Below are 17821 nucleotides of genomic sequence, written 5' to 3'. Positions count from 1 at the left end.
AGAGTAGATAAAGAGGGTGAGAGAGAGAAAGAGAAGAGAAAGAGGTCTAGAGAGAGAGAGAGAGAGAGAAGAGAGTGAGAGAGAGAGAGAAATATGGTGAGTCGAGTTGATCCTCGAGTTGCCTATTTGCCTTGATAAGTGCTAATATAGAGAGAAGAGAAACAGGGTGAGAGAGAGAGAGAAGATAAAGAGTGTTAGAGAGAGGCAGAAGAGAAAGTTGTTCCATCCTCCTTTCCAAATTGTAATACTGTGCACGTTTGAACTCTCATTGTCGAGTCTATCCTCGATTTGCCTATTGGCCTTGATAAGTGCTAATATAGAGAGAAGAGAAACAGGGTGAGAGAGAGAGCGAGAGAGAGAGAGAAGATAAATAGTGTGAGAGAGAGGCAGAAGAGAAAGTTGTTCCATCCTCTTTCCCAAATTTCACTACTGTGCACGTTTGAACTCTCAATCTCAAGTTGCCTATTGGCCTTGATAAGTGCTAATATAGATAGAAGGGAAAGAGGGTGAGAGAGAGAGAGAGTAGATAAAGAGGGTGAGAGAGAGAGAGAAAGAGAAGAGAAAGAGGTCTAGAGAGAGAGAGAGAGAGAGAGAGAGAAGAGATTGAGAGAGAGAGTAATATGGTGATACATGTGCACGCGACCTAATTTTCGTTTACATAAGCGGCCTGATACTGATACCAACCCCTCCCCCTTCAAGTTAACAGAGTTAGAATGTATAAACAAAATGGCTTAATCTTATTTACATGTTTTACAAAGAGCAAAGTCATCTTCGCCGGCAAAAAACTTCAAGCAAAAATAAAAACATTTTCCCTACGTCAATTTTCGTGTAATTTTGGGATTCTTGTTTTTGAAGTGCGATAAAACCGTTGGTAATAACGGTTCGACTCGATAAGTAATATTTAACTGTGTCATAGTATCAATAACTCCTCGAAGGGAGCTTAATCCTTCTCAGCGGAGCCGACATTTTACTGAGCTGACGTCACGTCACGTGACACGTAATGAATAACGGTAAAATGTAAGGTTTTTTGGGGGCCCCCCTAGGAGAGAAATGATCAGTTCACCCCCTTTTAATGGTCCGTTTGACGTGAAATTTCGGTATCTGTCATTCGGGTGATCAAGGTTCAATATGATACATAATTTGTCAACTTTGGTTGTGTCTGTCAAAAGTTTGAGCTGACGTCACGTCACGTGACACGTATTGAATAACGTTAAAATGATAGTTTTTTTGGGGGCCCCCCCTGGGAGAAAAATGATCAGTTCACCCCCTTCTAATTGTCCGTTTGACGTGAAATTTCGATATTTGTCATGCGGGTGATCAAGGTGCAATATGATACCTAATTTGTCAACTTTGGTTGTGTCTGTCAAAAGTTTTAGCGTTACAAACAAACATACATACATACATACATACATACACACCGATTTTTGCCTTTTATATATTATGATCAGTTCACCCCCTTCTAATTGTCCGTTTGATGTGAAATTTCGATATTTGTCATGCGGGTGATCAAGGTGCAATATGATACCTAATTTGTCAACTTTGGTTGTGTCTGTCAAAAGTTTTAGCGTTACAAACAAACATACATACATACATACATACATACACACCGATTTTTGCCTTTTATATATTACTAGCAGGGCTACCCGGCGTTGCCCGGGACCGTAATAACAATGTAAAAACAAAAGCAGATATTGAACATATGTTTTATTCTTAGGGGAGAGGAATCTTTCAGGGTGAGAGAGAGAGAGAGAGAAGATAAAGAGTGTGAGAGAGAGGCAGAAGAGAAAGTTGTTCAATCCTCTTTCCCAAATTTGAATACTGTGCACGTTTGAACTCTCATCGTTGAGTGTATCCTCGAGTTGCCTATTTGCCTTGATAAGTGCTAATATAGAGAGAAGAGAAACAGGGGTAGAGAGAGAGAGAAGATAAAGAGTGTGAAAGAGAGGCAGAAGAGAAAGTTGTTCCATCCTCTTTCGTGAGAGAGAGGCAGAAGAGAAAGTTGTTCCATCCTCTTTCCCAAATTTCACTACTGTGCACGTGTGAACTCTCAATCTCGAGTTGCCTATTGGCCTCGAAAAGTGCTAATATAGAGAGAAGAGAAACAGGGTGAGAGAGAGAGAAGATAAAGAGTGTGAGAGAGAGGCCGAAGAGAAAGTTGTTCCATCCTCTTTCCCAAAGTTGAATACTGTGCACGTTTGAACTCTCATGGTCGAGTTGATCCTCGAGTTGCCTATTGGCCTTGATAAGTGCTAATATAGAGAGAAGAGAAACAGGGTGAGAGAGAGAGAAGATAAAGAGTGTGAGAGAGAGGCAGTAGAGAAAGTTGTTCCATCCTCTTTCCCAAATTTGAATACTGTGCACGTTTGAACTCTCATCGTCGAGTTGATCCTTGAGTTGCCTATTGGCCTTGATAAGTGCTAATATAGAGAGAAGAGAAACAGGGTGAGAGAGAGAGATAAAGAGTGTGAGAGAGAGGCAGAAAAGAAAGTTGTTCCATCCTCTTTCCCAAATTTGAATACTGTGCACGTTTGAACTCTCATGGTCGAGTTGATCCTCGAGTTGCCTATTGGCCTTGATAAGTGCTAATATAGAGAAAAGAGAAACAGGGTGAGAGAGAGAGAAGATAAAGAGTTTGAGAGAGAGGCAGAAGAAAAAGTTGTTCCATCCTCTTTCCCAAATTTGAATACTGTGCACGTTTGAACTCTCATCGTAGAGTTTATCCTCGAGTTGCCTATTTACCTTGATAAGTGCTAATATAGAGAGAAGAGAAACAGGGGTAGAGAGAGAGAGAAGATAAAGAGTGTTAGAGAGAGGCAGAAGAGAATGTTGTTCCATCCTCTTTTCCAAATTGTAATACTGTGCACGTTTGAACTCTCATTGTCGAGTCTATCCTCGATTTGCCTATTGGCCTTGATAAGTGCTAATATAGAGAGAAGAGAAACAGGGTGAGAGAGAGAGCGCGCGAGAGAGAGAAGATAAATAGTGTGAGAGAGAGGCAGAAGAGAAAGTTGTTCCATCCTCTTTCCCAAATTTCACTACTGTGCACGTTTGAACTCTCAATCTCGAGTTGCCTATTGGCCTTGATAAGTGCTAATATAGATAGAAGGGAAAGAGGGTGAGAGAGAGAGTAGATAAACAGGGTGAGAGAGAGAAAGAGAAGAGAAAGAGGTCTAGAGAGAGAGAAGAGAGTGAGAGAGAGAGAAATATGGTGAGTCGAGTTGATCCTCGAGTTACCTATTTGCCTTGATAAGTGCTAATATAGAGAGAAGAGAAACAGGGTGAGAGAGAGAGAGAAGATAAAGAGTGTTAGAGAGAGGCAGAAGAGGAAGTTGTTCTATCCTCTTTTCCAAATTGTAATACTGTGCACGTTTGAATTCTCATCGTCGAGTCTATCCTCGATTTGCCTATTGGCCTTGATAAGTGCTAATATAGAGAGAAGAGAAACAGGGTGAGAGAGAGAGAGAGAGCGAGAGAGAGAGAAGATAAAAAGTGTGAGAGAGAGGCAGAAGAGAAAGTTGTTCCATCCTCTTTCCCAAATTTCACTACTGTGCACGTTTGAACGCTCATCCTCGTTGCATTTTGGCCTTGATAAGTGCTAATATAGATAGAAGGGAAAGAGGGTGAGAGAGATAGAGTAGATAAAGAGGGTGAGAGAGAGAAAGAGAAGAGAAAGAGGTCTAGAGAGAGAGAGAGAAGAGAGTGAGAGAGAGAGAAATATGGTGAGTCGAGTTGATCCTCGAGTTGCCTATTTGCCTTGATAAGTGCTAATATAGAGAGAAGAGAAACAGGGTGAGAGAGAGAGAAGATAAAGAGTGTGAGAGAGAGGCAGAAGAGAAAGTTGTTCCATCCTCTTTTCCAAATTGTAATACTGTGCACGTTTGAACTCTCATCGTCGAGTCTATCCTCGATTTGCCTATTGGCCTTGATAAGTGCTAATATAGAGAGAAGAGAAACAGGGTGAGAGAGAGAGAGAGCGAGAGAGAGAGAGAGAAGATAAATAGTGTGAGAGAGAGGCAGAAGAGAAAGTTGTTCCATCCTCTTTCCCAAATTTCACTACTGTGCACGTTTGAACTCTCAATCTCAAGTTGCCTATTGGCCTTGATAAGTGCTAATATAGATAGAAGGGAAAGAGGGTGAGAGAGAGAGTAGATAAAGAGGGTGAGAGAGAGAAAGAGAAGAGAAAGAGGTCTAGAGAGAGAGAGAGAGAGAGAAGAGAGTGAGAGAGTGAGAGAAATATGGTGAGTCGAGTTGATCTTCGAGTTGCCTATTTGCCTTGATAAGTGCAAATATAGAGAGAAGAGAAACAGGGTGAGAGAGAGAGAGAAGATAAAGAGTGTTAGAGAGAGGCAGAAGAGAAAGTTGTTCCATCCTCTTTTCCAAATTGTAATACTGTGCACGTTTGAACTCTCATTGTCGAGTCTATCCTCGATTTGCCTATTGGCCTTGATAAGTGCTAATATAGAGAGAAGAGAAACAGGGTGAGAGAGAGAGAGAGGGAGCGAGAGAGAGAGAGAAGATAAATAGTGTGAGAGAGAGGCAGAAGAGAAAGTTGTTCCATCCTCTTTCCCAAATTTCACTACTGTGCACGTTTGAACTCTCAATCTCGAGTTGCCTATTGGCCTTGATAAGTGCTAATATAGATAGAAGGGACAGAGGGTGAGAGAGAGAGAGTAGATAAAGAGGGTGAGAGAGAGAAAGAGAAGAGAAAGAGGTCTAGAGAGAGAGAGAGGAGAGTGAGAGAGAGAGAAATATGGTGAGTCGAGTTGATCCTCGAGTTACCTATTTGCCTTGATAAGTGCTAATATAGAGAGAAGAGAAACAGGGTGAGAGAGAGAGAGAGAGAAGATAAAGAGTGTTAGAGAGAGGCAGAAGAGGAAGTTTTTCCATTCTCTTTTCCAAATTGACATACTGTGCACGTTTGAACTCTCATCGGCGAGTCTATCCTCGATTTGCCTATTGGCCTTGATAAGTGCTAATATACAGAGAAGAGAAACAGGGTGAGAGAGAGAGAGCGAGAGAGAGAGAGAAGATAAATAGTGTGAGAGAGAGGCAGAAGAGAAAGTTGTTCCATCCTCTTTCCCAAATTTCACTACTGTGCACGTTTGAACTCTCAATCTCAAGTTGCCTATTGGCCTTGATAAGTGCTAATATAGATAGAAGGGAAAGAGGGTGAGAGAGAGAGAGTAGATAAAGAGGGTGAGAGAGAGAAAGAGAAGAGAAAGAGGTCTAGAGAGAGAGAGAGAGAGAGAGAGAAATATAGTGAGTCGAGTTGATCCTCGAGTTGCCTATTTGCCTTGATAAGTGCTAATATAGAGAGAAGAGAAACAGGGTGTGAGAGAGAGAAGATAAAGAGTGTTAGAGAGAGGCAGAAGAGAAAGTTGTTCCATCCTCTTTTCCAAATTGTAATACTGTGCACGTTTGAACTCTCATTGTCGAGTCTATCCTCGATTTGCCTATTGGCCTTGATAAGTGCTAATATAGAGAGAAGAGAAACAGGGTGAGAGAGAGAGCGAGAGAGAGAGAGAGAGAAGATAAATAGTGTGAGAGAGAGGCAGAAGAGAAAGTTGTTCCATCCTCTTTCCGAAATTTCACTACTGTGCACGTTTGAACTCTCAATCTCGAGTTGCCTATTGGCCTTGATAAGTGCTAATATAGATAGAAGGGAAAGAGGGTGAGAGAGAGAGTAGATAAAGAGGGTGAGAGAGAGAAAGAGAAGAGAAAGAGGTCTAGAGAGAGAGAGAGAGAAGAGAGGGAGAGAGGGAGAGAAATAGGGTGAGTCGAGTTGATCCTCGAGTTGCCTATTTGCCTTGATAAGTGCTAATATAGAGAGAAGAGAAACAGGGTGAGAGAGAGAGAAGATAAAGAGTGTTAGAGAGAGGCAGAAGAGAAAGTTGTTCCATCCTCTTTTCCAAATTGTAATACTGTGCACGTTTGAACTCTCATCGTCGAGTCTATCCTCGATTTGCCTATTGGCCTTGATAAGTGCTAATATAGAGAGAAGAGAAACAGGGTGAGAGAGAGAGAGGTAGAGAGAGAGAGAAGATAAATAGTGTGAGAAAGAGGCAGAAGAGAAAGTTGTTCCATCGTCTTTCCCAAATTTCACTACTGTGCACGTTTGAACTCTCAATCTCAAGTTGCCTATTGGCCTTGATAAGTGCTAATATAGATAGAAGGGAAAGAGGGTGAGAGAGAGAGTAGATAAAGAGGGTGAGAGAGAGAAAGAGAAGAGAAAGAGGTCTAGAGAGAGAGAGAGAGAGAGAAGAGAGTGAGAGAGAGAGAGAAATATGGTGAGTCGAGTTGATCCTCGAGTTGCCTATTTGCCTTGATAAGTGCTAATATAGAGAGAAGAGAAACAGGGTGAGAGAGAGAGAGAAGATAAAGAGTGTTAGAGAGAGGCAGAAGAGAAAGTTGTTCCATCCTCCTTTCCAAATTGTAATACTGTGCACGTTTGAACTCTCATTGTCGAGTCTATCCTCGATTTGCCTATTGGCCTTGATAAGTGCTAATATAGAGAGAAGAGAAACAGGGTGAGAGAGAGAGCGAGAGAGAGAGAGAAGATAAATAGTGTGAGAGAGAGGCAGAAGAGAAAGTTGTTCCATCCTCTTTCCCAAATTTCACTACTGTGCACGTTTGAACTCTCAATCTCAAGTTGCCTATTGGCCTTGATAAGTGCTAATATAGATAGAAGGGAAAGAGGGTGAGAGAGAGAGAGAGTAGATAAAGAGGGTGAGAGAGAGAGAGAAAGAGAAGAGAAAGAGGTCTAGAGAGAGAGAGAGAGAGAGAGAGAAGAGATTGAGAGAGAGAGTAATATGGTGATACATGTGCACGCGACCTAATTTTCGTTTACATAAGCGGCCTGATACTGATACCAACCCCTCCCCCTTCAAGTTAACAGAGTTAGAATGTATAAACAAAATGGCTTAATCTTATTTACATGTTTTACAAAGAGCAAAGTCATCTTCGCCGGCAAAAAACTTCAAGCAAAAATAAAAACATTTTCCCTACGTCAATTTTCGTGTAATTTTGGGATTCTTGTTTTTGAAGTGCGATAAAACCGTTGGTAATAACGGTTCGACTCGATAAGTAATATTTAACTGTGTCATAGTATCAATAACTCCTCGAAGGGAGCTTAATCCTTCTCAGCGGAGCCGACATTTTACTGAGCTGACGTCACGTCACGTGACACGTAATGAATAACGGTAAAATGTAAGGTTTTTTGGGGGCCCCCCTAGGAGAGAAATGATCAGTTCACCCCCTTTTAATGGTCCGTTTGACGTGAAATTTCGGTATCTGTCATTCGGGTGATCAAGGTTCAATATGATACATAATTTGTCAACTTTGGTTGTGTCTGTCAAAAGTTTGAGCTGACGTCACGTCACGTGACACGTATTGAATAACGTTAAAATGATAGTTTTTTTGGGGGCCCCCCCTGGGAGAAAAATGATCAGTTCACCCCCTTCTAATTGTCCGTTTGACGTGAAATTTCGATATTTGTCATGCGGGTGATCAAGGTGCAATATGATACCTAATTTGTCAACTTTGGTTGTGTCTGTCAAAAGTTTTAGCGTTACAAACAAACATACATACATACATACATACATACACACCGATTTTTGCCTTTTATATATTACTAGCAGGGCTACCCGGCGTTGCTCGGGACCGTATAAACAATGAAAAAACAAAAGCAGATATTGAACATATGTTTGATTCTTAGGGGAGAGGAATCTTTCATCTCTATGTATTATTTGTTTTATCTACCCTAGGACTGATATTGTTCATGTTTTATCCCTAGCATAGGTAATTTACAGCATGTATATGAAATTGTTTTACCTTAGGGCGAAGAGAACAGGTAATATACAACATAATGTGTCTATATTACATCCCTGGCAACGCCTAGAAACCATCTAGAACATGTATTTCAGTCAATCTTTATTATATCCTGGGCTATGCCGGGAAACCAGCTAATCTCTTTTTAGTGACTTGACCACCAAAATACCTCCCTAAGTGTGTCCTTTCTTTTGAACTTATTAGATATAGGTATCTAGAAATGTGTGTGAAATTTTGTTGAATGCATTGTTCACTATGATTTTCTTATTGTTCTACACAATATCAACTGTAGCGAAATAACACAGTAAACTTAGTGTAGTGTTAGAATAAAGAGCAAAGGAAAAAATTAGAATCATATTTTGTAATTGCAAATCTAAATTTGCTAGCATGTACCAGTATTTGCCAGGTTGTGGAAATTTGGAACTTATAACATATGTAGTGGCCTTTTCCTAGATACCTATTGCTAAAAATTATACTTTCATTTTGTTAGAAAAATCTCTCTTCAGATGCCCTGCATCATTCAAAATAAAAACAAATATTTTTATAATTGTTTCAGTATATTGCTACACAATGTGAAAGTTTTTAACGTTTGAAAAAAAAATCATGAATGTGCTTATATTGCAAAAAAGAAAATATCAGTGCACAGTATTGAAAGTGTTTGAGATTCAAAAGTCTGTAACATCTCTACTAACTTCATAAGATGTCATGTGAGAAACTGAATTGAATATCAAGACATTATCTGAAGCGTTTTTATTTTGGTGTAACATATGTGTTTACAGTGAACCTTAACTTTTAATAAACAGATTGGTATGCAATGACATAGGCTAAGAATCTTTAACAAAATATATATAAATTGGAAAAATGTGTGAACAAATGAAAAAAAAATGATCCGCTCCACTTGATGACATCAAGCACAGTAATATTTTAGTGAAGAAAATATGAAATTGATGTTCAGTGATTAGTTTGGATGAATGAGAAAATGTAATTGTTTGATGCATAAAAATAACTCAGTTGCTGTATTTGATATTAAGCAGCAAAATATAGTGATTTGAATATTTGGGAAAACATCAAACCAGATTATGTAAAAAGAAAAAAAAAAGATGAAATTAGAAAATATATATTTTATGTTTATGAGTTCTGCCAATCAAAATTTTGTGGCAGAAATTGGGTGATTACCATGCAATTTTATTTTGGTAAAATTCTTAAATTATTAGAATGTTTATTATAATTTCTAATTAGTGACTTGTTATAATCAAAATCCGCCCTAAAGAGTGTCCTTTCTTTTATTAGGTATCAGAGTAGGTATCAAGATTTCTACTTCTATACAAATGTGATATTTCAGATCTGTACATAAAAAATTTGTTGAATATATAGGTTGAGAATTGTTCTGTGTCGCTCTCTCTCACACACACACGCATTCTCACTTTTATAGATATAATAGATAGATTACTCTAGATATATTTCCATATGTCTGATTACCCTATATACAAATTTTCAAATCTGTAGATAAAAAAATTTGTTGAGTATATAGGTTAAAAATTGTTCTCTCTCTCTCACACACACATTCTCAATTTTAGAGATATAATAGATAGATTATGCTAGATATATTTCCATATGTCTGAATACCCTATATACAAATTTTCTAATCTGTAGATCAAATATTTGTTGAATATATAGGTTGAAAATTGTTCTTACTCTCTCTCTCTCTCTCTCTCTGGCTACCTCACACACACATTCTAACTTTTATAGATATAATAGATAGATTATGCTAGATATATTTCCATATGTGTGAATACCCTATATACAAATTTTCTAATTTGTAGATAAAAAATTTGTAGAGTGCATAGGTTGAGAATTGTTCTCTCTATCTCTCACACACACACATTCTAACTTTTAAAGATATAATAGATTATGCTAGATATATTTCGATATTTCTGAATACCCTATATATAAAAATTTGTTGAATGTATCGGTTGAGAACTGTTCTCTCTCTCTCTCTCTCTCTCTCTCTCGCTCACACACACACACATTCTCACTTTTATAGATATAATAGAAAGATTATCCTAGATATATTTCTATTTGTATGAATACTCTATATACACATTTTAAAATCTGTAGATAAAGAATTTGTTGAGTATATGGGTTGAGAATTGTTCTCTCTCTCTCTCTCTCTCTCTCTCACACACACACACACATTCTCACTTTTATAGATATAATAGATTATGCTAGATATATTTCCATATGTCTGAATACCCTATATACAAATTTTCAAATCTGTAGATAAAAAATTTGTTGAGTATATAGGTTGAGAATTGTTCTCTCTCTCTCTATCACACACATTCTCACTTTTATAGATATAATAGACAGATTATGCCAGATATATTAAAATATGTCTGAATGCCCAATATACAAATTTTGAAATCTGTAGATAAAAAATTTGTTGTATACATAGGTTGACAATTGTCCTCTCTCTCACACACACACACATTCTCACTTTTATACATATAATAGATAGATTATGCTAGATATATTTCTATATGTCTGAACACCCTATATACAAATGTTCAAATCTGTGGATAAAAAATTTGTTGAATGTATAGGTTGAGAATTTTTATCTCTCTCTTTTTCTCTCTCTCTCTCTCGCTATCTCACACACACGCATTCTCACTTTTATAGATAAAATAGATAGATTATGCTAGATATATTTCCATATGTCTGAATACCCTATATACAAAGTTTCAAATCTGTAGATAAAAAATTTGTTGAATAAATAGGTTTAGAATTGTTCTCTCTCTCTCTCACACACACATTCTAACTTTTGTAGTTATAATAGATAGATTATGCTAGATATATTTCCATATGTCTGAATACCCTATATACAAATTTTCTAAACTGTAGGTAAAAAATTTGTTGAGTATGTAGGTTAAGAATTGTTCTCTCTCTCTCTCACACACACACACACACACAAGTTCTCACTTTTATAGATATAATAGATAGATTATGCTAGATATATTTCTATATGTCTGCCTACCCTATATACAAATTTCCAAATCTGTGCCCAAAAATGTGTGGAATATATAGGTTGAGAATTGTTCTCTCTCTCTCTCTCTCTCACACATATTCTCACTTTTATAGGTTATATAGGTTGAGAATTTTTTGCTCTTTCCATCACTCACATTCACACTTTTATAGATATAATACATAGATTATGCCAGATATATTTACATATGTCTGAATACCCAATATACACATTTTCAAATCTGTAGATAAAAAATTAGTTGAATATATAGGTTGAGAATTGTTCTCTCTCTCTCTCTTTCTCACCTCTCTCACACACACATTCTCACTTTTATAGATATAATAGATAGATTATGCTAGATATATTTCCATACGTCTGAATACCCTATATCCAAATTTTCTAATATGTAGATAAAAAATTTGTTGAATATATAGGGTGAGAATTTTCCTTCCTCTCTTTCTCTCTCTCTCTTTCTCACACACACACAAGCTGAAAATTGTTCTCTCTCTCTCTCTGACTCTCTCTCTCTCTCTCACACACACACACATGGTCATTTTATAGATATAATAGATAGGTTATGCTAGATATATTTCTATATGTCTGAATACCCTATATACAAATTTTTAAATCTGTAGATAAAAAATTTGTTGAGTATATAGGTTGAGAATTGTTCTTTCTCTCTCTCTCACACACACATTCTCACTTTTATAGATATAATAGATTATGCTAGATATATTTCCAAATGTCTGAATACCCTATATACAAATTTTCAAATCTGTAAAGATAGAATTTGTTGAATATATAGGTTGAGAATTGTTCTCTCTCTCTCTCTTTCACACACATTCTCACTTTTATAGATATAATAGATAGATTATGCTAGATATATTTCCTTATGTCTGAATACCCTATATACAAATTATCAAATCTGTAGATACAAAATTTGTTGAGTATATAGGTTGAGAATTGTTCTCTCTCTCTCTCTCTCTCTCACTCACTCACTCACTCACTCACACACACACACACATTCTACCTTTTATAGATATAATAGATTATGCTAGATATATTTCCATATGTCTGAATACCCTGTATACAAATTTTCAGATCTGTACATAAAAATTAGTTGAATATATAGGTTGAGAATTGTTCTCTCTCTCTCTCTTCTCTCTCTCTCTTACACACATTCTCACTTTTATAGATATAATAGATAGATTATGCTAGATATATTTCCATGTCTGAATACCCTATATACAAATTTTCTAATCGGTAGATAAAAAATTTGTTGAATATATAGGGTGAGAATTGTACTTACTCTCTCTCTCTCTCTCTCTCTCTCTCACGCACACATTCTCACTTTTATGGATATAATAGATAGATTATGCTGGATATATTTCCATATGTCTGAATACCCTATATACAAATGGTCAAATCTGTAGATAACAAATTTATTGAATAGATAGGTTGAGAATTGTTCTCTCTCTCTCTCTCTCTCGCAACCTTACACACACAACCACACGCAAACATTCTGACTTTTATAGATATAATAGATCGATTATGCTAGATATATTTCCATATGTCTGAATACCCAATATACAAATTTTCAAATCTGTAGGTAAAAAATTTGTTGAATATATAGGTTGAGAATTGTTCTCTCTCTCTCACACACTCACATTCTCACTTTTATAGATATAATGTATAGATTATGCTAGATATATTTCTATATGTCTGAATACCCTATATACAAAGTTTAAAATCCGTAGATAAAAATACGTTGAGTATATAGGTTGAGAATTGTTCTCTCTCTCTCTTACGCACACACACACACACACACACACACACACACACACACACACACACACACACACACACATTTTCACTTTTATAGATATAATAGATAGATTATGCTAGATATATTTCCATATGTCTGAATACCCTATATACAAATTTTCAAATCTGTAGATAAAAAATGTATTGAATATATAGGTTGAGAATTGTTCTCTCTCTCTCTCTCTCTCTCTCTCTCTCTCTCTCTCTCTCTCTCTCTGGCTACCTCACACACACACACATTTTCACTTTTATAGATATAATAGATAGATTATGCTAGATATATTTCCATATGTCTGAATACCCTATATACAAACTTTCAAATCTGTAGATAAAAAATTTGTTGAGTATATAGGTTGAGAATTGTTCTCTCTCTCTCACACGAAACTGTGCGCTCGGCTTCTTCCCCCCCTTCCCACCCCAAATGCTTGGGAAACTGTGCACTGTTTTTGTTGGTTTTCAAGCTGCCTCTTCCCCCCCCCCACACACACACAGTTTAACAGTAGTAGGAGGTCAAGAGAAAGAGGGTGAGAGAGAGAGAAGAGTAAGTTGGTGAGAGAGAGAGAAAAGAGAAAGAGGGTGTTGGTTTTATATTTTTATTATCGTCTAATATTTTGAAAGCTGAATTTCTAATAAAATGTGCATCTATAGGAGATAATGCCTGGGAATGTGTCCCCCCCCCCACAGTTTAACAGTGGTGTGACGTCAAGAGAAAGAGGGTGAGAGAGAGGGAAGAGTAAGTGGGTGAGAGAGAGAAAGAGAGAGAAAAAAAAAGAAAGACGGTGTTGGTTTTGTGAAAAAAGTTGTTATTTACAATTGTTCGCATTCTTGGCCTTTTGGTCAAGATCAAAGTGTAGTATCTGTTCTTCAGATGCTGCACTTCTATTTCTTGTTCTCTTTCGGTGGAGGAGAAATCCTCCACGACTGAGACAATTTTTATTTTTGTACCTTTTCTCCACGTTAAAAAACGACCCTGGTGTCTAACTCTGTCCCGTGGGGAGGCATAGTAAATAGGTACAATTGTTCGCCATTAGTGGATGTTGACGTCACGTCACGTGACATGACTAAGCGTTTTTTTTTTTAGTATGAATAACATTTTTTGTTTTAATTATAAAGTCTACACTTAATTTTATAGAAAATGATGTATATATAATAGAAAAAAAAAATTACTGGTTTTGTTGGATTCAAGTGGATCCCCCCCCCTCCAGTTTAAGAGATAGCAGGTCACGTGGTAATATACAAAATGGCTAGCGTAAATATAAAGATCGGTTTTTTTATCGACGAATATTTTGAAAGCTGAATTTTTTTTTATTCCTGTACATTTTTTCCTGATATTTTTCGTTTAAACTCTTGTATAAATACTATTTTTAACCAGTTAAATACGTTGGAGACATTGTCATGGAGTTTAATAATCTCTAGAACAAAGCAGAAGAGAAATTACAAAAGTATCGGTAAAACAAAGTGTTTGTTTACATTTGTTCGCCATTACTGGATGTTGACGTCACGTCACGTGACATGACTAAGCGTTTTTGGATTATGTAATATTAACATTAAAATAACATTAAAATGACAGGTTTTTTGGGGGGCCCCCCTAGGAGAGAAATGATCAGTTCACCCCCTTTTAATGGTCCGTTTGGTGTGGAATTTCGATATTTGTCATGCGGGTGATCAAGGTTCAATATGATACATAATTTGTCAACTTTGGTTGTGTCTGTCAAAAGTTTGAGCTGACGTCACGTCACGTGACACGTATTGAATAACGTTAAAATGACAGGTTTTTTGGGGGGCCCCCCTAGGAGAAAAACGATCAGTTGACCCCTTTCTACTGGTCCGTTTGACGTGAAATTTCGATATTTGTCATCCGGGTAATCAAGGTGCAATATGATACCAAATTTGTCAACTCTGGTTCCGTCTTTCAAAAGTTTTAGCGTTACAAACAAACATACATACATACATACATACACACCGATTTTTGCCTTTTATATATATAGACTAGCAGAGCTACCCGGCGTTGCTCGGGACCGTATAAACAATGAAAAAACAAAAGCAGATATTGAACATATGTTTGATTCTTAGGGGAGAGGAATCTTTCATCTCTATGTATTATTTGTTTTATCTACCCTAGGACTGGTATTGTTCATGTTTTATCCCTAGCATAGGTAATTTACAGCATGTATATGAAATTGTTTTACCTTAGGGAGAAGAGAACAGGTAATATACAACATAATGTGTCTATATTACATCCCTGGCAACGCCTAGAAACCAGCTAGAACATGTATTTCAGTCAATGTTTATTACATCCTGGGCTATGCCGGGAAACCAGCTAATCTCTATTTAGTGACTTGACCACCAAAATACCTCCCTAAGTGTGTCCTTTCTTTTGAACTTATTAGATATAGGTATCTAGAAATGTGTGTGAAATTTTGTTGAATTTTGTTGAATGCATTGTTCACTATGATTTTCTTATTGTTCTACACAATATCAACTGCAGCGAAATAAAACAGTAAACTTAGTGTAGTGTTAGAATAAAGAGCAAAGGAAAAAATTAGAATCATATTCTGTAATTGCAAATCTAAATTTGCTAGCGTGTCCCAGTATTTGCCAGGTTGTGGAAATTTGGAATTTATAACGTATGTAGTGGCCTTTTCCTAGATACCTATTGCTAAAAATTATACTTTCATTTTGTTAGAAAAATCTCTCTTCGGATGCCTTGCATCATCCAAAATAAAAACAAATATTTTTATAATTGTTTCAGTACATTGCTACACATTGTGAAATTTGTTGACGTTTGTAAAAAAAAATCATGAATGTGCTTATATTCCAAAAAAGAAAATATCAGTGCACAGTATTGAAAGTGTTCGAGATTCAAAAGTCTGTAACATTTCTACTAACTTCATAAGATGTCATGTGAGAAACTGAATTGAATATCAAGACATTATCTGAAGCGTTTTTATTTTGGTATAACGTATGTGTTTACAGTGAACCGTAACTTTTAATAAACAGCTTGGTATGCAATGACATAGGCTAAGAATCTTAGACAAAATATATATAAATTGGAAAAATGTGTGAACAAATGAAAAAAAAAAATGATCCGCTCCACTTGATGACATCAAGCACAGTAATATTTTAGTGAAGAAAATATGAAATTGATGTTCAGTGATTAGTTTGGATGAATGAGAAAATGTAATTGTTTGATGCATAAAAAATAACTCATTTGCTGTATTTGATATTAAGCAGCAAAATATAGTGATTTGAATATTAAGGAAAACATCAAATCAGATTATGTAAAAAAAAAAGATGAAATTAGAAAATATATATTTTCTGTTTATGAGTTTTGCCAATCAAAATTTTGTGGCAGAAATTGGGTGATTACCATGCAATTTTATTTTGATAAAATTCTTAAATTATTTCAATGTTTATTATAATTTCTTAGTAGTGACTTGTTATCATCAAAATCCGCCCCAAAGAGTGTCCTTTCTTTTATTAGGTATCAGAATAGGTATCCAGATTTCTACTTCTATACAAATGTGATATTTCGGATCTGTAGATAAACAATTTGTTGCATATATAAGCTGAGAATTGTTATCTCTCATTCTCTCTCTCACACACCCACACATTCTCACTTTTATAGATATAATAGATAAATTATGCTAGATATATTTCCATATGTCTGAATAATCTATATACAAATTTTCAAATCTGTAGATAAAAAATTTGTTGAGTATATAGGTTGAGAATTGTTCTCTCTCTCTCTCTCTCCTCTCACACATGCTCACTTTTATAGATATAATAGATAGATTATGCTAGATATATTTCCATATGTCTGAATACACTATATAAAAATTTTCTAATCTGTAGATAAAAATTTGTTGAATATAAAGGGTGAGAATTGTTCTTACTCTCTCTCTCTCTCTCACACACAGACATATTCTCACTTTTATAGACATAATAGATAGATTATGCTAGATATATTTCCATATGTCTGAATACCTTATATACCAATTTTCAAATCTGTAGATAAAAAATTTGTTGAATATATAGGTTGAGAATTGTTCTCTCGCTCTGTCTCTCTCTCTCTTGCTACCTCACACACACACACACGCAAACATTCTCACTTTTATAGATATAATAGATAGATTATGCTAGATATATTTCCATATGTCTGAATACCCTATATACAAATTATCTAATCTGTAGATAAAAAATTTGTTGAGTATATAGGTTGAGAATTGCTCTCTCTCTCACAGACACACACATTTTCACTTTTGTAGATATAATAGATAGATTATGCTAGATATATTTCCATATGTATGAATACCCTTTATAACAAATTTAAAATCTGTAGATAAAAAATTTGTTGAATATATAGGTTAAGAATTGTTCTCTCTCTCTCTCTCTCTACCTCACACACACCCACACACACAAACATTCTGACTTTTATAGATATAATAGATAGATTATGCTAGATATATTCCATATGTCTGGATACCCTATATACAAATTTTCTAATCTGTAGATAAAAAATTTGTTGAATATTTTCAACCCTTATCCTCGAGTGGCGTCTGGGCCTTGATAAGTAGTAATGCGTATTTAGCAAAATATAAATATATATATATATAACAAATTTACTGAATTTCCATTACTAACGATTACTGTATTGTCCAATTGACTACTGCGCTTTTCAACCCTTATCCTCGAGTGGCCTCTGGGCCTTGAGAAGTAGTAATTACTAACGATTACTATATTGACCAATTGACTACTGCACTTTTTAACCCTTATCCTCGGGTGGCCTCTGGGCCTTATTGTCCAATTGACTACTGTGGACTTTTTAACTCTTATGCTCGAGTGGCCTCTGGGCCTTGATAAGTGGAAATGACTAAGTAACAAAAAATAGGTATATAACAAATTTACTGAATTTCCATTACTAACGATTACTATATTGTCCAATTGACTACTGTGCACTTTTCAATCCTTATCCTCGAGTGGCCTCTGGGCCTTGATAAATGGTAATGCGTATGTAACAAAATATACATATATATAACAAATTTACTGAATTTCCATTACTAACGATTACTATATTGTCCAATTGACTACTGCACTTTTAAACGCTTATCCTCGAGTGGCCTCTGGGCCTTAATAAGTGGTTGTGCCTAA

The 17821-nt window shown here is 35.9% G+C and overlaps 1 protein-coding gene and 1 pseudogene across 2 annotated transcripts in view; both read left to right on the top strand.

Moving 5' to 3' along the window:
• LOC145263159 (cyclic GMP-AMP synthase-like receptor 1) overlaps positions 1-17821 on the top strand; it is a 171591-nt gene that overhangs the window by 78169 nt on the left and 75601 nt on the right. The gene's annotated exons all lie outside the window — the stretch shown is intronic.
• LOC145263445 (U2 spliceosomal RNA) lies at positions 13487-13620 on the top strand (annotated as a pseudogene).

The sequence above is a fragment of the Euprymna scolopes genome, chromosome 38 (genome assembly GCF_053919585.1).
Source record: "Euprymna scolopes isolate OS-2025 chromosome 38, ASM5391958v1, whole genome shotgun sequence".
NCBI classification, from domain to species: domain Eukaryota; kingdom Metazoa; phylum Mollusca; class Cephalopoda; order Sepiida; family Sepiolidae; genus Euprymna; species Euprymna scolopes.
Note: the sequence above shows the minus strand (reverse complement) of the source record. Positions and strands in the feature narration are given on the sequence as shown.